The sequence below is a fragment of the Mirounga leonina genome, unplaced genomic scaffold, assembly GCF_011800145.1.
Source record: "Mirounga leonina isolate KUSES-001 unplaced genomic scaffold, KU_Mleo_1.0 Mir_53, whole genome shotgun sequence".
Classification (NCBI taxonomy): domain Eukaryota; kingdom Metazoa; phylum Chordata; class Mammalia; order Carnivora; family Phocidae; genus Mirounga; species Mirounga leonina.
The window spans coordinates 32,786,048-32,798,654 of record NW_023270807.1 but is presented as its reverse complement, the minus strand read 5'-3'; the positions used below and the strand labels follow the sequence as shown (position 1 = coordinate 32,798,654).

General features: G+C 34.6%; 1 protein-coding gene across 1 annotated transcript in view; it reads right to left on the bottom strand.

The window, feature by feature from the left end:
• The window catches only part of RIMS1 (regulating synaptic membrane exocytosis 1), a 289,231-nt gene extending 280,018 nt beyond the window's left edge, over positions 1-9,213 (bottom strand). The window contains exon 1 of the mRNA XM_034991516.1: positions 9,168-9,213. The gene's annotated coding sequence lies outside the window, so the exon portion shown is untranslated. The remainder of the gene's footprint in view (positions 1-9,167) is intronic.
• Between the last annotated feature and the right edge of the window lie 3,394 nt (positions 9,214-12,607).

The following is a 12,607-nucleotide window of genomic DNA, read 5'->3' as shown; positions in this document are numbered from 1 at the left end:
ACTGACTTCCAATCAGAACAATGGAGGTCTGAGACAGTGGGATGATATATTCGAAGTGCTAAAGATGTAAAACAAGCTGTCAACCAAGAATCTTACATCCAGCAAAACTAACTTTCAAAAACTTAAGGTGAAATAAAGGTGTTCCTAGATAAACAAAAGCTGATAGAATTCATTGCTAAAGACTCACTTTAAAGAAATACTAAAGGAAATTGTTAAAGCTGGAAGTGACACTAGACAATAATATGAACTCACATGAAAAAAACAAAAAACTGGTAAAGAAAATTATATAGGTAATTATAAAAGTATTATTTCATATTTCTTATTCTTTATCTTAAGTGATTTTAAAAATAATATAAAACAATATTAATATACTAGTATTGTTAACCTGCAATATATGGAAATCAAATATACTTGGCAATAACAGCACAAAGGAAGTGGGTGAAAGCAATGTTGCATTGGAGTAAGAAAGGACACCAGATGGTAACTTGAATCCACAGGAAGAAATGAAGAAAATCAAAAATAGTAAATAAGAATATTATATAACAAATCCTATAAATATATGCTTGCTCTTACTTCTTCTCTTAGTTTCATTAAAATACATAAGATTATATAATTATATAAAGTAATAATTACAAAAATGAATTATTGCATTTTTAACATATATAGATATAAAATTTATTAAAGTAATAGCACAAAAAAGGGGAGAGGGAAACAGAGCAATACAGAATTAATACTTCTATCTCTTACTGTAATTAAGGTAGTGTGAAAGTAGATTTGTAAAGTTATTTTGGAACCCTAGAGCCACTAAGAAAATAACTCAGGAAATATATTGAAAAAAACCACTGAAATAATTAAAACATGACTAGAAAATACTCATTTAATGCACAAGAAAGCAGTAAAGGAGGAATGGAGGAATAAAAAAATGAAATATAAAAAAGAAAATAAGAGATAAATATAATCATATTGATAATAATATTAAATATGAATGAATTAAAAATCCAATCACAAGGCAGAGATTGTCAGGCTGTCTTTGAAATAAATAAATAAATAAATGAATGAATAAATAAATAAATAAGACCTAAGTACATGTTATTAATAGGAGACAAATGTTAGATTCAAAGATAAAAGTAGGTAAAATTAAAAGAATGTCAAAAGATATACCATGTAAACAGCAACCATAAGAGAGCTAGAGCAGCTTTACTAATATCAGACAAAAATAGGCTTTTTTTGTGACTAATATACTGCTCACTACTGGCAGCAATAATAGGGAATCTATCTGCTAATGAAATCTGTTGGATGGCAGACATCAGGGATATAATGAAAGTTGGGTGGCAGATAACAATCTGGTTGTTACTTAGTCTTTATGTCTATCTGTTTACATGCTACTAAAAGCTCACATCAGTCAAGAAAATATCTGGTACACAAGGAAGAATAGTCCTTTTCATTCTGGGCTTCAGTTTGGGTGTTAATTTTGGACCTATGGCTGAGTGGTAAATTTGCTGAAGCTGCTAGTTCTTTCTGCATATTTAAAAAACAGTCTTTTCAACTGGCTATAAAAAAAATCTCTTACTTGTGTGTACCCTAATGATAGCTAGTCTAGACAGATAGATATTAGATTCTAAGGTATCTTAAATTTAACAGAGCTCCTGTTGTGATTCATACAGATTAGTAAGTACTTATATAATTCTAACATAAGGGATATAAAGAATCCCTAGAGAAGAAAGAAACTGAACTTCTAATACTTTGAATATGCTAGCCTTTTAAGAAAAAACCTTTCTCAAGAAATTGCTAACTTGGAAGCATTTTTTATGTAAGAATCGAAATCCACATAATCAAAGTGAATCTTTGGAGCTATCAAACCAGTTTAATAATTTTCACTTAAAAACAGTTTCATAGGGTGCCTGGGTGGCTCAGTCATTTAAGTGTCTGCCTTGGGCTCAGGTCATGATCCCAGGGTCCTGGGATCGAGCCCCACATTGGGCTCCCTGCTTGGTGGGAAGCCTGCTTCTCCCTCTCCCGCTCCCCCTGCTTGTGTTCCCTCTCTCGCTGTGTCTCTCTCTGTCAAATAAATAAATAAATTCTTTAAAAAAAACCAGTTTCATAAAAAGCACAATGAGATAACATATCACTTCACATGTAACATGATGGCTTAAAAAAACCAAAACAAAACAGAGAATAACAAGTATCGACGAATGTGGAAAAACTGGAACCCTTACATATTGCTGTGCAGCTGTTAGGGAAAACAGTTTGTCAATTCTTCAAAATGTTAATCATAGAGCTATTAAATGACTCAGTAACTCAACTCTTAGGCATATAAACAAGAAATTTGACAACTTACGTTCACAAAAACCAGGGAGTTCGCCCATGGTTTTAGTCTTTAGCTTTGTGAAAGCTGTTTCTACCACAGCCCTTTTCCTTATACTACAAGGGATGATTTTTTTTCTATACTCTAGTGGACCTCCTTTTGTCCTATTATGCATCTGTATTTAACACTGATTTGTGAAATTGTAATTTCCTCAAACAAGTTTTATAAGTGCATTAAATAATGATTTTGGGGTGGAATAAAACCAGGATTACAAATTCCTAATGATTACTGAATATTAGCAAACATTCCCAGAATAGTAATGTTAAGTGCAAGAGATTAAGATTCCATGCCCCATGGGGTGCCTCTCATTAGGTTAAGTGACTCTTGATCTCAAATCAGGTCTTTTTTTTTTTTTTTAAAGATTTTATTTATTTATTTGACAGAGAGAGACACACAGAGAGAGAGGGAACACAAGCAGGGTGAGTGGGAGAGGGAGAAGCAGGCTTTCCGCTGAGCTGGGAGCCAGATGTGGGGCCCGATCCCAGGACCCTGGGATCATGACCTGAGCCGAAAGCAGACGCTTAACAACTGAGCCACCCAGGCGCCCCTCAAATCAGGTCTTGATCTCAGGATTTTGAGTTCAAGCCCCAAGTTGGGCTCCACATCCACTTAAAAAAAAAAAAAAAAGATTCCATACCTTTGAAAAATAGTGTAACAAATTCCTAAAACAAATTTGGAATAAAAAACTTACAACTTTCTGAATTATCTAAGACAATAGTTTTTTTTTTTTTTTTTAAAGACTTCATTTATGGGACACCTGGGTGGCTCAGTTAAGTGGTTAAGCATCTGCCTTCAGCTCAGGTCATGATCCCAGAGTCCTGGGATCCAGCCCTGCATAGGGCTCCCTGCTCAGGGGGGTGCCTGCTTCTCCCTCTCCCTCTGCTGCTCCCCTTGCTTGTGCGCTCACGCACGTGTGCTCTCTCTCTCTCTGTCAAATAAATAAAATCTTTTTTTTAAAGATTTATTCATGAACATGAGAGACAGAGAGAGGAAGGCAGAGGGAGAGGGAGAAGCAGGCTCCCCGTGGAGCAGGGAGCCCGATGCGGGACTCGATTCCAAAATCCCGGGATCATGACCTGAGCTGAAGGCAGACACTTAACCAACTGAGCCACCCAGGTGCCCCTAACACAATAGTTTTTACAACTTGATGTGTTACTCCCCTATAGGATAAGCACAACAGAAATGCTATGAGAAATCTAATCAACTAAATTGCTTAATGAAAGTTCTCCTCTTGATGCACCCTAAATCTCCTTATTGATATGTTTATCTATATGTCTACATTCTAAAACTTTAATTTAAGCCTATATTATCTTTCTGGGAAGAATCTCTAAGAGAACATTTTTGCAGGAAAAGCCATCATCAAAGCATCTAAAAAAAAAAAAAAAAGACTGAGAACAGGAAAGTGAGCCCAGGCAAACTCTAACATTCACTTTAAATCATCATGTGGTATTGAAGATCAGAGACTGTGAAAGTTCTTTACACTATTAAGAACCAATTATCCCACAGATAGCACTTTATGATAAGGCCAGGTCCAAACTCTGTTGCCACTGCCCCATTCTATCCAAGCCCTACCTTTTATGAACTTCTTTCTACAAAAACATACTTCCTTCATTAACATAGCATTTAGCATGATTTCTAAAAACAAACGCTAATGAAAAGCTCTAAGGAGCCAGTTTAAAAAATCATGACTCTGTAAACATTGTACCTCATTAATTATCATCTTGATATATAAAAGCATTTTTTTACACATGATGTTTAAAAGGTATGCATGTGCAGCTTTCATATTTGGAAAGAATGAGAAAATGGTAGGGTTCTGTTTTTCATGGTATTGCTGACATTTACTATAAAACACTCTTAACTTATAAAACCTGACACTTTTGGTGAAAATAAAGATTAGCCAGAGGTGTGCCAAGTTCATTTTTAGTTGCTATATTTGTAAAACAATCCCACTCACTCAACCAAAAAAGAAACACTGATGAAAATTTATGGGGTCCCAAAGGAATTTAATTTGGAGGATTCAAGGAAGCTGATTTACCAACAGCAAAGTGTTCATGTTATCAAGGGAGTTACCTAAATTCCATACTCAAGCACCAAATAGAGAGTAGAAAACAAAGTCAAAAGCAATTTAAACAGACCGTGGGGAATTTGGCACTAGCCCTATATATTTAGGTATAGGGAGAGGGTATAGGTATAGGAAGAGGGCTTTCAGTGAAATAAATAACCATAATCTTACCTATGAGAGTATGCACTTATTTAAAATACTCTCCTATTATAAGCTATTCCATGTGTCAATTGCAAAGTGATTATGACAGCCATTTTCCTTATAAGCAAGTATACCAGCCTTCAAGTTACTATGAGAGGTTATTTAGGCTAAGAGTGAAGTTTTAAAATAAAATACTGCCAGCCCGCAAAAAAATATGGTCATTAATACTTTTTGCTGGACTTAATAAAAGACACATTTGTATGTTAGATATCCTTAGGTCTTCATATCATACACATTAGTATTTTAGTCATATTCATTCATCAATTTAACAAGCGAAGCAGAATTCATTGTAGTGATCAAGATGTAGATTGCTTTTAGAAAAGTTTTATTCACCCTTAGTCCTCTTTCTTTTCCACTCACACCAACACATACACACCTATAAATTAACAATTTCTTTACCAAAAATAAAAGAGCTCTGAGGAATAGGGAAAGAACCAACAATCAAGCACTTTATTTATTATTCAGTTATTCTCTTTAGCACAACTAAAACAAAATCTGGTTTCAGTTTCCTTGGACTAGAAAGGCAATTCCTTGAACAACTTCAACAGGCTAAAAAGGGTTTTAATGAAATTATGACAAAGTACTTAAAAATAAGTGGTAGATATAAGCATTATAATTAAAATAAAGAAAATAACTGAAAGTGATTGTGTTTTGTAGGTCTTTCCACTCCATTTTTAGCCTGAGAACCACAAAATGCACCTGAATTATCATTACACAGTCAGTAATCATAATCAGATAATAAGCACAAATAACCTACCATTATGGGAAGTGCTGCCAAAGGGACTGCCCTAGAGGAGTACCTGAAGTCTTATACCACCAGGTCTATAAAGCACCAGCATTATTATTTGCTTAAATTTTTATTTTTTAAAGGAATCTAAAATTATCTACATTTCAAATGCAGACTCACTCGAAGTAATATTCATGAAACCAAACATGTGATATTCTAGTTCTATATTTTTTCTAATACAGTACATTAATGCATTAAAATAACAGCCCCTATGATGATCTCACATGCTCCCAATGGTACACGCAAACACATTTAGTGAAAACAAACCATCCTACATAATTTTCAACTGGATTTCTTTCTCATAGAAAAAACTGATGAACATATATTAGCATCAAGATTAAAAAGATTAATGTTCAGTTTCATGTCATGCTTGCTATGTATGCACTACAGTACATCATTTAAATTTTAAAAGAGTTGAACAAAGGCAGTGGAGTTGATATATTGAACCTAAAATACTCATTGCCTCAGTCTCATATTGGGAAATTACTGAGCTTTGGAGAAATTATAATTTACACTAAATGAAACCATATATCTTGGATACAAAAGACAGGTTGACTGAAGGTTCTGCTTGGATCCTATCTTTGTAAGTTCGGCCTCTGTGGTTTCTATAGCTGGTAAGAGTGAAAAGTGATCTTTCGTTACCCTAGGAGTGATTTCTATGCATGAGAGAGGAAAAAAAGGGCAAAATGTGGTTCAATAGGACAACTCTGCCACTTGTGTCCTATAGAAAAATCTTTTTATTTTGAGCTTTTGATTTTAATTTGATTCATTCTTGCCACTAAATCAGTACATTCAATTCCCTCTGCAATAAAATTTCAAATCACCTGCCTATGCATCTACTGAGTGCGGAGAAAGGTACAACCTATTGGAGTTTATTGTTTCATTGAGTTTATTCCTTATTGTAGATGGAATCATCATCAAAACTCAGCTGAGAGGACAAATTGGTTCATAATGATTTAAATTATATTAAAATATCACTGTTCCCATGAACTCAAACTACCCAGACTTTACCTATTAATATAAAACTCTGTAATGCCCCTAGATGTTCATTTTATTTATTTTTTTCCATGAGAACCGGGAACGACCTTTTCCTAACATATAATTTCTTTGTGAAATTATAGTGACTAACAAGACTAGGCAAAACATTCACTTAATAAAGTTCACAACATTATAATAACAAATGATAGAAAAGAAAGCATGGATTCTAACCACTTTGTCCTCCTTTGGGAAAGCATCCAAGGAAGCAGAGTAAAAAGAGAGGAAAAAGAAGAAGAGAAAAACAAAAATAAGGCATATATTAATAAACAGATTTTAAGGAAATAATCATGTATTATTTTTAAAGTATTAGAGCACAGGTATTTTTACAAATAAATGTTTACTCTTCCCCAAAATACTCATTGTTCAAGCTTTCATTGAAAATGCACATATGCAGATCCTGCTATAGTAGATACAAAAATTGGTCACTATAATCTCCAAAATTTTTAGAACTTGGATTACTACATCTCTATTTAAAACATTATTCAGAAAGAAATCCCAATCCACTATTATATTTAATCTTCCTATTACTGAAAAGACATTTTATTAAAATCCATAAAATTATATGAATAATTTTATCAAATTACTGTTAAAATATTTATAGTTACAATTTGGAAAATCTAAGAATGGGAAATATTTGTAAGAAATAAAAATGAGAAAAAAAGATGTTAACTATTGTAGCCATAAATTATTCCACAAGCAATATTTATTTGTAAGATACACCTCAACATTTATAATCTTATAGGAAAAGCCAATACAATATAGTCATGCAATATTTTTGACTTATGCCCAAGATTGAGGCAGTACTTTCTTTTATTTTGTTCTTCTGAATATTTTTTCCAAATTGGATGGGTTTCGTGAAGACGGGTAGACCACATTAGGCTTGGGTGTCTTCTCCAAAGCAGAGGTACCTCTTTGCTCAATTTCCTTTAAACATGAGTTTAACCCAAGTAATTTTAATATACCAATAGTTAACTGTATTGTTATTGGCTTTCCACAAACCTGTAGTCGAAGGCTAAAAACAGTCAACAATACAGGGGCTGAGTCAGCATCTCCACTCCGCTGATTTGCACATTAGTACTCACTGCCAGGACCTTTCCGATTGGACAGTAACCCTATGCCAAATGGTTTGTTAAATATTTTGACTATCATTCCCAGGTATCATCTGTGAGAATTCATTTCAAAATTGTGCATTTAAGAACACCAAAGAAGAATTAACAAATAGGTCTCATGCACCTTTTTATGCGCCAGACGCTCTTTTGACCCCAGGTTGTTTTAAAAAGGCTTTAACATCACATATGATAATTTATTAAAAAACTTTTAGCAGGAAAAGAGGAAAACTTATTTGGTCATCAGAATGGCACCTAAAGAAAAATTAAAGCTATGTCATAAAGACCTAGATTTTAATTATCATAATAATCATAGACAATAATTATTACTATCCAGTTAAAAGATAAAGAAGCTGTTGTTCAAGAAGGCCAAAGCCTTCCCAAGGCCACAAATAGTGGGCTCACCTTAAAATAGAAGATATATCTATTTTACTGAATATCTTAATTCCACTGGAAGAGGTTTTTAGAATACCCTGCTTGTAATTCAAATACACTACCAATGAATACAATGTTGATAGGGAGATTGATTTTGATTTTAACTATGATTTTCTCAATTAGGAAAACATCAAGAGTGTTTAAAGCTTCATGTTATTTTTAAGTATAACTTTGTACTATGTTAAATTGCATGCATGATTAAATAATATATGAAATTATTTAGAGAAACACTGGGAATTCTTTAGGTATATGATAATTTTAACTGTTCTGTATTACATTGCAGACCTGTATTACATTGCAGACCTATATCAAAGAAAACCCACCCAGACATTCTCATAAATAATTCTATCCATACTAAGATAGGGAATATAATAAAGTACATTAAAATGTATTCTAAACTATTAGAATTTATCTAGTACTTCGTAAATAATATTTAGTCCTCTTAAATGAGCATCTGAGTGCCTCAAAAATTGTATATATTTAAAGCACTGCATAACAGAAGACCAGCTCTTATTTAAGCCAAACAAGGAAACTGCATCAGATTGAAACTGCATCTCATAGAGAAGAAAATAAGTGCAAAAATCCCCCCAATTTATAAAAGTGTATTTTGACATACTCTTTAAATATCCAAATCATTTCCCTATGAGAAACTTAGTGCTGCATTACTTTACCATGACAAGAAATAGGAAATTACTCTCACAGAAACTAATCATTGCTTTATACATCTTATCTTGGGTTAAATTTAATGCCACACTGTTTACCTTACATTTTACCTTCATTCAATCTGAAACAAATGTTGCAGAACCTGAAATGTTTTCTTCCCTTTTTACAAGAAGAACTGGCCATAGCAACTTGCAAGAGTTTCATAATTCATGAGACTAAATCTACATTTACTACATTCTTCAGAAAATAAATTTACTCCCACAGATAATCTGTTGGTTTTGAATGGGAATCGTTTATTAAGATACATATGCAAAGCATCTTTTTATGACTTATTTTCATCACTACTCCACTACTCTGAACTTTATGAAAAACACAGAAAATGGGAAAAGGGCCAGTAACAGGTACATTTATGCCCAAGTCGACTTTCTAACACGCGTGTGTTTTCTGCTTGGGAGGTGCACTGCTTTTTACCCGCATTCAGAGTGCCTCGCGCACCCAGGGAACACTCACGTTGTTGGAGCGCAGAGACACGCGGCCTCCACAGCGGGCGCAGAACTTGGTGTGGCAGTAGGAGCAGAGATGGCCGCACCCGTCAGCAAACTTGGTTTTATGACAGATCCCACAAGTGGGAGCGTCATCTTTGTGCTCGCCCTGGTAACGCCGTGCTTCTTCCCCTATTTTTCTGACTTGTTCTTTATAGCTTTCAAATTGTTGATGCAATCTCCTGGGCAAAAGAGAAAATGGTAGCAAGCTAAGTAAATGACAAAAGACAAAAAACAAAAACAATTTTTCCTAACGGAATAGCAGTGCAACGGTTTGAACCAAATCAGAACACACAAAGCAATTTTTCCCACTCATCTTACCTCCAATGGTAAAAAATGTATTTGCGTGTATTCCATTAGCCCCAATTTTGCTTACTAGCAATGAACCATACATAAATAGACTCTATATAATCACTGTTGTGGTCCCAACAGTGGGATTCATGTATCTACTCCGTGCCTCACCTTCTTTCAGACCAGCGGCTTTCAAAGTATTTGGACTGCGGAACTCTACAATTACACTCATGTAGTATACAACTGAAGCAAAAGTTATATAAAATACCTAGCCTAACTCTGTATGATGTACTCTGGTATATTCTTTCTCATTCTATTTTAAGTTTAATACTGATTACAATTAAAAAAAAAAAACTTGTCACAGTAACTTGATTTGATGGCCCACTATTTGAGCATGATGTATACTTGGAAAAATACAGTTTTAAACTACAATGCTATGTAATCCATGTTCCACAAAATATCTTCCTTTACTCCTACTGGAGACTATCTATATATTCAATATCAAGTGTCTGATTTCATACGGCATATAAAATGTTACCTTATAATTGAGCTCACCAGTCTTTCCACATCACATGAAAAGTTCTAAACCACACCTTGCAAAATATTCAGATTTTTACATACCCCGACCTTGCTTGATCTCTCTCAGGTCATATGTATCAGAGCTGCTATCACTCTTTATTTAATGAATGCAACCAGAGTTGTTGAGGCAAACCAATTCCCATAAGAATGATCACACTTAGTATGATTCAAGTCTCCTCCCCTCCCCATCAGACCAAATCCCTCAATCTTAAATTGCTGCAAATAGAAACTGTTCGCTGTTCTATACAGAACACTACGACATCCAGGGAAAGGATAGGTCTTAGTTTCATAAATGAGAACTGGGAGAGTTAGAGTTGTCCCAGGACTAGCCAACAGCCGTTGGCCACTAAAATGAAGGAGAGAGTCCTGGGAAATCATCTGTGGACCTGAGCGAGTGTGCTGGATGCGACTGTTCCCTAGGGCACAGAGTACACACACATGCTCTTGTCAAAATAGGCAGTCAGCTTGATTCTCTACACCTGAGATAACTGTGGGACCTGGTACTCCCTGGAAACAGAACCAAATAAGTTAGGTGTAAGGACTGCAGTGTTTGCAGTACTGGGATTTCATGATATTTTTCCTTTAATGCCAACAGCTCCTGAGCAGAATTTTAACGATTACTTTAAAAATTCTGAAATCCCTTTCCTGCTTTGCCAACTGACACTTCTTCCCATAATTAAAGCAAACATACTTGCACTAGGAAATAAAGTAGTTTAGAATCTGAAGCCCTTCCCAATTTAAAGGCTAGCTAATTTCAGTTCATAGAAAGAAATAGTGATATTATATTTAATGAGTGCAAGAATACCTGATCAACTTAAAGAGTGAAGTTATTTGGTACATTAAATTTTTTATACTTTAAGCACCATCAATCTAGGCTCAAGTTGGTAGAAAATAGTTGTGGATATCTATTATTTCAAAAGCAACCTTACAAAATAGCATTGGAAATCTTAAGGCTTCTATTAAAGAAAATAATTATTAAGGAGTGGGAGCAAGGAAGTATCTCTAATCAAAGAAACAGATATAAACTCTAAGCATAGAGGGAGTGCATGAGTAAATATTTATTGTGAGAACCAGCAAATCAAATTTATTTAAGTAAATATAAATGAGAGAGCTAGGCTAAGGAAAAAGTTTCCCTATAAACTTACTTCATAATACAGCATATGATTTGATATGGGTGTGGCAAACTTTCCAGTAAAAGGCCAGACTGTAAATATGTTAGACTTTGTGGGCCATATAGTCTCTTTTGCAACTACTCGACTCTGTTGTAGCCTAAAAGTATCATAGATAATATGTAAATAATAAGCATAATAAGTGTGGCTATGTTTCAATAAAACTTTATTACCAAAACAGAAAGTAGGCCAGATTGGGCCCGTGGACAAGTTTGTCAGCTCCTGATTTAGTATATGCTTTATACTGAGGTATAATTGTTTGAAAATCCATTGTTCTTTAAAAATTCAAACATAAAGAACTTTTGTCCATCCTATAGGTCCCAGTCGAAAGGGGCCTTTTATACAATACTTACATGCAGGGCCCTGACCACTGAGATGAAAACTTACCCTGCTACGATCGCATAGCATTTTACTGGGTTACTCTTAGTATGTTTACCCATATACCATTAGTATTTCTGAACATGACATCTTTCTTGTGACAAGTGCTTCGCCCCACAGCTGGTGAGGAACATTCACACAAGCAACATTGCAAACTCTACCAGGACTCACATCCTCCTGGAAGCTACCCCTTGGTGGCCCATATACATCCGGACTCTCCTCCTATGTGTATTTAAAAGTCCTTCCTGGTTTTGGCAATAGCCCATGGTTATACTACTGGTTTGGACATTCCCACAGGGAGAGAACTGGGGGGGGGTGAGAATCATGCTGTTTCTCAGACCAGAACTCTCTTACATCTTCACTCTCTTTCTTCATAGGCTTCTTCCTCTCCTTACACGTGGGACTCCCTTATTCTTCACTGAGAGAAAAAGTCCAACCAAAGTCCCCACCAACCTCTCTAACTTATTTCCCACTGTGTTCCTTTTTATCAGCACTCACTATAAAAGGAATAAAGGATGGAAAGAAGGCAGGGAAGGAGGAGGTTACAGCATTTATTACTCTTACTTCTTCAAAATCTACTTACTCTGTAACTTTCTGCAATGCTCTACTAAACTCTCTTAAAAATCAACCTTAATGCCCTTTTCTCAATTTGTATTCCCCTTACGTTACCTCTGATATCTCACTGTCAAGATGTTGTCCTCATAATAAATTTTGCTTTTAGAATCAGGATATTGGTAGTGAAACCATAAACAGCATATTTATTTTTTGTATCTGATGTTTTAATGCTTTAATCCATATCAAATATGTGATAGTGCTCTATTATGAATAATAAATGGAAATACATATTATATTGTACAGTATTATAAATGCCAGTAAATGTCAGTAAATGCAGGACTGCAAATGTAAAATCTTTTTTTGTGAAATTTAATTGTATATTTTATTTTTTATAATTTTTTTATTATGTTATGTTGGTCACCATACAGTACAGTGA